This window comes from Podarcis erhardii (assembly GCF_964252035.2).
Source record: "Podarcis erhardii genome assembly, chromosome: 5".
NCBI lineage: Eukaryota > Metazoa > Chordata > Lepidosauria > Squamata > Lacertidae > Podarcis > Podarcis erhardii.
Window position 1 is genome coordinate 74,488,833 of NC_138509.1, and position 7,496 is coordinate 74,496,328.

Sequence of the window (7,496 nt, forward strand, 5' to 3'; positions counted from 1 at the left end):
ACAGAAAGTCTTTACAGAGGGTGGTGAACACAGCACAAGATATCATGGGCTGTCCCCTGAGCCTGCTAGATGACATTGCAAGGGATCGTTGCCTTAGAAGAGCGAGAAAATTTCTCAGGGACGATTCATACCCTGGCCAGCACCTATTTAATCTTCTACCCTTGGGCAGGAGATATAGAAGTATAATTAGTCGTACCAACAGGCTAAAAAACAGTTTCGATCCGTGGGCTGTTAGGCTGCTGAACGGAAAATAATATAGTGCAACTGACTTTCGGGGTTGGTGTGTTGTGTGACAAGCACACAGAGTGCAATGAGATTGAGTGTTTGTGGGGGTCGGGAGGGAGGTTCGGTTAATTTTATTGTACACAGATTGTACATTGCCAATAAAGGTATTACTAAAAGGTCTACTTATGTGGCCTCTACATTTGTTCCTAAAACAAATCATTGGATTTTTCTTGGCTTTCTCATTCCATTTTCTAGTGGGTTCTTATCTAAAGGGGCATAGGGATCCATGGGTCTGAAACTTGTGGCATTCTGTTGTCCATCACTTTCAGGTCCCAATGGTGGTTTATTAACTTAATGCATTTATCTCCTTTTCATGCATTAGCATACCCTCCAGCAATCCACATGAAAATAGGGCCATTCTATTGTTCACAGCTTAAAACACTGGTTTGCAAGTTGGATCCTCCTAACAGAGGGTCCATATTGTGCTCGGCCCTGAAACTCTTCCCTAACTGGCTTGCGAGCGGGGCTTGCCCTGCTCCAAGCCAGTGGTGCCACAGTTATGCCAATGGCCTTTAGCCAATCAGCAGCATGGCAAGGTTGGGGGTCGGGGGGTATCTATTTGGCAGCGCGACGTAGGGACCTCCTTTTGCTTTGCGCTGCCGAACACCCGCCCACCCACTCATTAATTAGGTCATGTTTGGCCTTGCTTTGGACTTCAGTTGGTCGTCTGTTTTTGGAATGGGGGCCAGGTAGGAATTTTTTCCAATGTGGCAGATTGGCTGTGGCCACTTGGTTTTTGCCTACCTTTTAGCAATCATCACAACTTAGTAAGGTTTGGCGGTTAGGCATTAGTTTAGGGGAATGTGGGGAGGGGAGGTGCGGCCATCACCTGCCCCTCCAATGAATAGGATATGCTGTTAAAGGAATCTGGGGGTCTAGATCTTGTCCGTAGCCCAGAGAGGGGCTAGGGCCATGCCAGGACCCCCGGGAACCCCAGGGGTGAGCACCAGTCAATATACACTGAAGGATATATACAACCTGCTGGTTGTTTACCCTTCCAAACTTCTTGCAGGGTGGGGCAGGAGCCAGGTATAGTTTGATACCAATGCCTAAGCCAATGCCAGTCACATTTGTGTATTTTAATAAAGTTGTGGCCAAAATTTGCCCATTAACATTTAAACTAAATTCTGTCTCCACTGTGTCTTTATTTCCATTCGGGATGGGTTTTGGGGCTTGAAGCACAATGGATGGGACATGATACAAAAGGGGAAACAAGTCAGAGAGAAGGAGTAAAGAGCTCAGCAAATTCAGATAACTGCATGGGCAGATCTGGGAACAGAAGAACAAAATGGCAGCTGGGTGTCTCAGTGTCTTGCCTCTCCCTCAGAGGAAGTGCCAGGCTATGTTCATGTTCTCTGCCCATAATCTTACATCCAGCTCTAAGCATGAAGAGAGAGAGGAGGCATTACATGGGAAGCCATTGACCCAACCCCTAGACTATTCAAGCTAGAGGATGTGGCCTTACCAGGCTTCCCCAGATTGGGTCCTCCCTTAAAGAGGGCACGTGTTGTGGTGGGACCTGGCAACCTAATCCCTGTGTTGTGGGTGGGTACATTTGGATAGCCACAACACCTTGATGTAGGGTTCAATCAGGCCAGTGGGATGCAGGCTAAACAGATCAAGGGACCTATATATACCTATGCACATGACCCAGAGCTTCCTCCTTCGGTTTGTGCATTGGAACACCCACCCACCTCTTCCTATATTTAGGGCTTGTGCGCTTGACCTTGCTATGCCGCCGTGTGTCGTCTGTCATTGGGACAGGGGCACGGCAGGAATTTCCCCCACTTGGCTGATTGGCTTGGTGCCATTTGGGTTTTGCCTGCCGTGTAGCAAATCGTCACAACTTGTAAGGTGGCGGATAGGCTCTGGTTCAGGTGATAGGGATGGGAGAACACTCTCGTCATCTATATGTGAAGGGTATTCCGTTAAAGGAATCCAGGGACCCTGGGTCAGCGCTACCTGCAACGGTGCAGGGAGCTAGTCGAACCAGAGCCTATGCAACCACTCACTTGCTGTAATCAATAAAGTTGTGGCCTAAATTCTGCCAGAAACCAAACCAAAATTTGAGTCTTGTCTGAATTTATTTCAGGGGAGGTCTCAACATGCAACTCAGAGTTCCCCTCTGCAATTCAGCCCCCACCTCTTCCATACTGCATGAGCCAGCAGTTACAGAATAGAGCAGTGGCCCTTTAAAAGAACAGTTTGCTCTGCAGAAGGGACAGGCTAGTAGGAGATTCAGACTAGAGAACCTTCAGAAGAAGAAGAAGAAGAAGAAGAAGAAGAGTTTGGATTTGATATCCCTCTTTATCACTACCCGAAGGAGTCTCAAAGCGGCTAACATTCTCCTTTTCCTTCCTCCCCCACAACAAACACTCTGTGAAGGTGAGTAGGGCTGAGAGACTTCTGAGAAGTCTGACTGGCCCAAGGTCACCCAGCAGCTGCATGTGGAGGAGCGGGGAATTGAACCCAGTTCCCCAGATTACGAGACTACCGCTCTTAACCACTACACCACACAGGCTCTCAGGGTGCTGCTGAGGCAGCAGCTATCCTGAATAGTTTCTAGGAGAAAAGAGTATCTGTCTTTCCCAGGGATACTTTTTTTTAAAAAAATTGCCTGTTAAATGCAAGAGAGAATAAGCTGGAGCATAGAAAGCTGCCATCTGGGCACGCATGTATACTGCTTGTCTTTTTCCAGTACAGGCCCTTGACAACTTGTTATGGATAATTGCCCCACCCTCTCTCTCTCCCACTCTCCCTTTCTCGCTCCCTCCCTCCCTGTCTCTTTTTCATACTGCAAAATTCTGGCAAAGGCCAGTGGACTCTGGCGGGAGAACTGCTTTTGTTGTTTTGCTGATAAACTAAAGGATAAATAATTCATTTTTCTCCCAGCAGCAACAAAGATGCTCTTTATTTAATGTTTATCCGGCAGACTTCAAGCATGCTGCTGGTTCTAGGCTGCCAGCTTCCCTGTTCAGCTCAAGCATCGCCGGAGGCAACTGTTCCCTATAAGAGCTTGAAACTGACAAGCTTTTTACTTTCTGCTGTTCAATTGCTGGGAATATTGTTCCTATGTGGAATTCGCCCTCTTCAGCTTTAGCAAGAGGTCTTCCCAAAACATTGCTGCCATGCTGAGCAGCAAGAGATTTGCAAAGGAAGAAATGCACCATAGAAAATAATTCAGATATTTTGAATGTCATATCCTACCTTGGGTTGGGGAGGCAGGGAGGGAGCAAGTCCAGGTCTGGGCAGAGGAGGCCTGAAAATGGTGCTGGCTCCAGTCCCAGCAGACTATTTATTCATCTATCCTAAATATTTATAACCCACTTGTTGTGGAAACACTGACCGATGCATGATAGTTGTGGCCCAGTTCTCCGATCGGTCACTTGAATCCTGTTGTTTGGGCATCTTTCTTTTGCCTCCTGCACACTTCCCTAAATTGTAATTGACTTTTGGGTGGTGGGTTGCTCTGGATTGGCAGTTTGGCATTGATTGACACCTAGTGCAGGCAGATAGGACATTGAGGAGAAGAAGAAGAAGAGTTTGGATTTGATATCCCGCTTTATCACTACCCTAAGGAGTCTCAAAGCGGCTAACAATCTCCTTTCCCTTCCTCCCCAACAACAAACACTCTGTGAGGTGAGTGGGCCTGAGAGACTTCAGAGAAGTGTGGCTAGCCCAAGGTCACCCAGCAGCTGCTTGTGGAGGAGCGAAGACGCGAACCCGGTTCACCAGATTACGAGTCTACCGCTCTTAACCACTACACCACACTGGCTCTCCAGTGATAATGAGAAATGATAATGGTAAACACTCTGTGGCATCATTGTGTGAAGAGCTCTTCTCTAAGTATGTTTCAGTGCCAACTGGCTTGATTCTCTTAGGGTCTCGCCTATACACTCTGCGGCACTCAGGATAGAGAGGGGTGGAGTACAAAGGCTGGGTACCCATAGCCACTGCTCTCCTAACCAGGAGTGGTGATGGAGTTCACCTGGGGAGGAGTTTTGCCCAGGGTGGAGCAGGAATAACTTCTCACCTATGGCCCTGGGACAGCCAGATATATCTATGAGAGATATAAAGTACATGGGGGCTGGATTTAGGTTTGATGAGGCCCTAAGCTACTGAAGGTAATGGGGCCCTTTATATGTCCAGCTGTCCTTTGTCAGCAACAAATAGTTGCTTTTTGTGTTGAATATATGTTACATGGTAATTTATGGACCTTTGTTGTTTAGTCGTGTCCGACTCTTTGTGACCCCATGGACCAGAGCATGCCAGGCACTCCTCTCTTCGGCTGTGTCCCGCAGTTTGGTCAAACTCATGTTAGTAGCATGGACCTAATAGGTATCTAAAGCCATTTGCACATAACAAAATATGTATTTTATCAAAGTAATTGTTGAACTGAAATACAATTAAGAAGAAGTATATTAATAGTGAAATAATTATTAAGCTCTAACTGTATGTAGGTTTTATTTTATTTGTTTTTTATCTTATATTTTGGAAATGTACATCCAGTTTTTCCCCTTTAATTTTTTGGGGGCTCCCCAAGAGAGTGGGGCCCTAAGCTATAGCTTGTTTAGCTTATAGGTAAATCCGGCACTGGGACTCTCTTGTTGCTATTAAGACTGATTTGCACTTGTGCACAACTGAGGGCAACCAGAGAAAGGAAAGAGGCATATGCTAACACCTTTTTGCATGTGTTATTGTGCCCCTCATCTCTTGAAAATAGATCGCTCTGAGTGTTGGGTTGGGGGACATGCTTATGGACTTAAAACAATATTTCTCTTAGCTCTTTTGTATAGTGGAATCATTTCTACACATTAGCCAGAACTCAGTGAGACAGAACGTATGACTCCTGCACCCCAAGTTAGCTAATTGCTGCATTCTTGTTGGCTTCACACACTCTGAAATAATGAACCCCCCCCCACACTCTTAAATAATGGATTTTTTTTCCATGTCTCATAGCAGAATGGGGGAGTTGATAAAATATGAATGTAATTTGTTTTCTTGCTGCTTGTTACTTTTACAGCCATCCTTTCCACCACCCCTACCTGAGTTGTTGACTTTTCCTCCAACTTTGCAGCGGTTCAGAGTACATTAATATTTTAAATATATATATCCTTGCAAGTGGTGCTTCAGATTGAGCATATTTTGTGCTAGGAAAGCTCAAGTTTAAGCCCTGCTGTGAAGCAGCAACAAGGCATTAAATATTAAAAACCAACCAAAATATTACTTTTGTAAGATGCTAAATGGTTGCTTCACAAACAAAAAAGAGGGAAAAAGTTCACTTGCTTACAACAGCTTGAGAGCCTTTTTACTTAATTCTGTTAAAGATCTGTACTGAAAGAAGTACAATTTTTTGCTTTCCATTTTTCTGTGAGGTTGCATCATTTATCACAAGGCAATTGAGATCGGCTGTACTAAAATCCCATTGATATGGTTGCTTCCAGGCTGAATTTCTTTTGGTGTATCAGCACAATGCAGAATTGACAAACACTTTGCATGCAATGTGTACCGTAACTGCTAAACATCTAACAAAAAATTGCAAAATGTGTCTGATAACGGTTGCAGTGTATCCATGTGTCCTATGTTGCAGAGGGCAATCTTCCATTTGAAACCTTCTTCCAGCTGAAGGACTTCATTGTCCAAGTCAGTTTAATGATCAACATCCATGTAAGGAGAGAGAGAAGAGGACTTGAAGTTGCCCATCAATGGTCAGCAGCTGGACATGAAATTGAGTAAGCACCCAGCTCACCTAGTTACAGCTTTCTCTACTATGGTGAGGAGTATTGTATACCTATGTAAATTATAGTTGGTAGATGAAAGGTCTGAGAATATCACATAGTCGTGGGAAAAATACTTTGTGGTTTCCCAATAAACACCTAAGCTCCACCCCTTTCTCCTGCTGTCTCTCCCTCTCCCTTTCCTTCTGCACAATGCAGCCATGAAGCCTCCTCTCATGATGTCGACTTAGGGTAAGAATGGGAAGTCAGCTATGTCATTTGGATGGACAGGGAAGAATATGCTACATATCTTGAGAGTGATTAATTGAAATTGATGAATTGGCCTTCCCATTCACCGAAATGTGAAGCTATTTGTCCTCAAGAGATTAATGAATCAGCTCACCTTTCCTCATATTAATATTTTGAGGGGGGGTTCTCTCTGCATAGCCAGTTCTGTTGTGCAATAAACATGAGCTGCTATCCTATTTTTACCATCCTCATGTAGGAAGTGGTTCTCAGTGGCAGTTTTGGTACATGGAAAAGTACACTGGAAAGAAAGAGTAAGGATTGTCAGGCTGTATTCTGTATCTGTCCATGACCTTCAAGTTTCCCATTTGGGAATAGTTCCACTGAATGCTACAGTAAATTGAGAAATGGAGCCTATGTATTGGGGTTGCATAGCTTCCTCTGGTTGTTACTATTGCATTTGTATGCATACATGGTGGGATGTTTAAAAGTTTAGAAATAAGAAATACATGCTACATACTGGTGGTGATTTTTGTGAAGATGAGCAATGGGTAGTGGCAGAAGTTCTTCTCCGTTTATTTTTTGGAGAAGATGCATTTGCCCAGTGCCGTTGCATCATTCAGTTTCTTTACCTTGAAGGAGGTTCACCTTTTATGCCCAATGAATAATTTAATGCTTAAATGACTCCCAATCCCCAATATTTACTGATCTGCTTAAATTAATTGGCTACGCCAATGCTTTTAAGGAGAAAAATATTTTAAGATCTCAGAGGCATATTTCTGAACTTGGAACTGAGATTCAATTTGCTTTTGCAAGTTTCATTCCCACAAGCATAAATAGCTCAGAATAGTGACTAGATAAATAAATGACCTTTTTTGTATCTTCCTATTTGCAGGATTCAAGGTAACATAGTTCAAATAAAGTTGACAATATTTATTTGTTTTCATCTCAACTTCGTAAAATATGATTAGGGATACAGCCTGGTGAATCAGATTTGGTTGCATCTGAAGAAAGCGTGGGTGCGTCGACTATGCAAAATCTCCCCTTGCCTAAGAGCAAAACATTTCCTAGTGGAGAAATTGTAGGCAAGTTCTAGCTCCAGTTTTTTGGGTGTTATAATAACTAGAATATCAGAACTGTGTGGTGCACTTTAAGCAGTAAAGGGTAATAATTGCTACTCCACATGGCTGGCTGTGTACTCACTTGTCTTCTGCTGGTGGGTCAGAACCCAGTACTGGTTTGTGGACT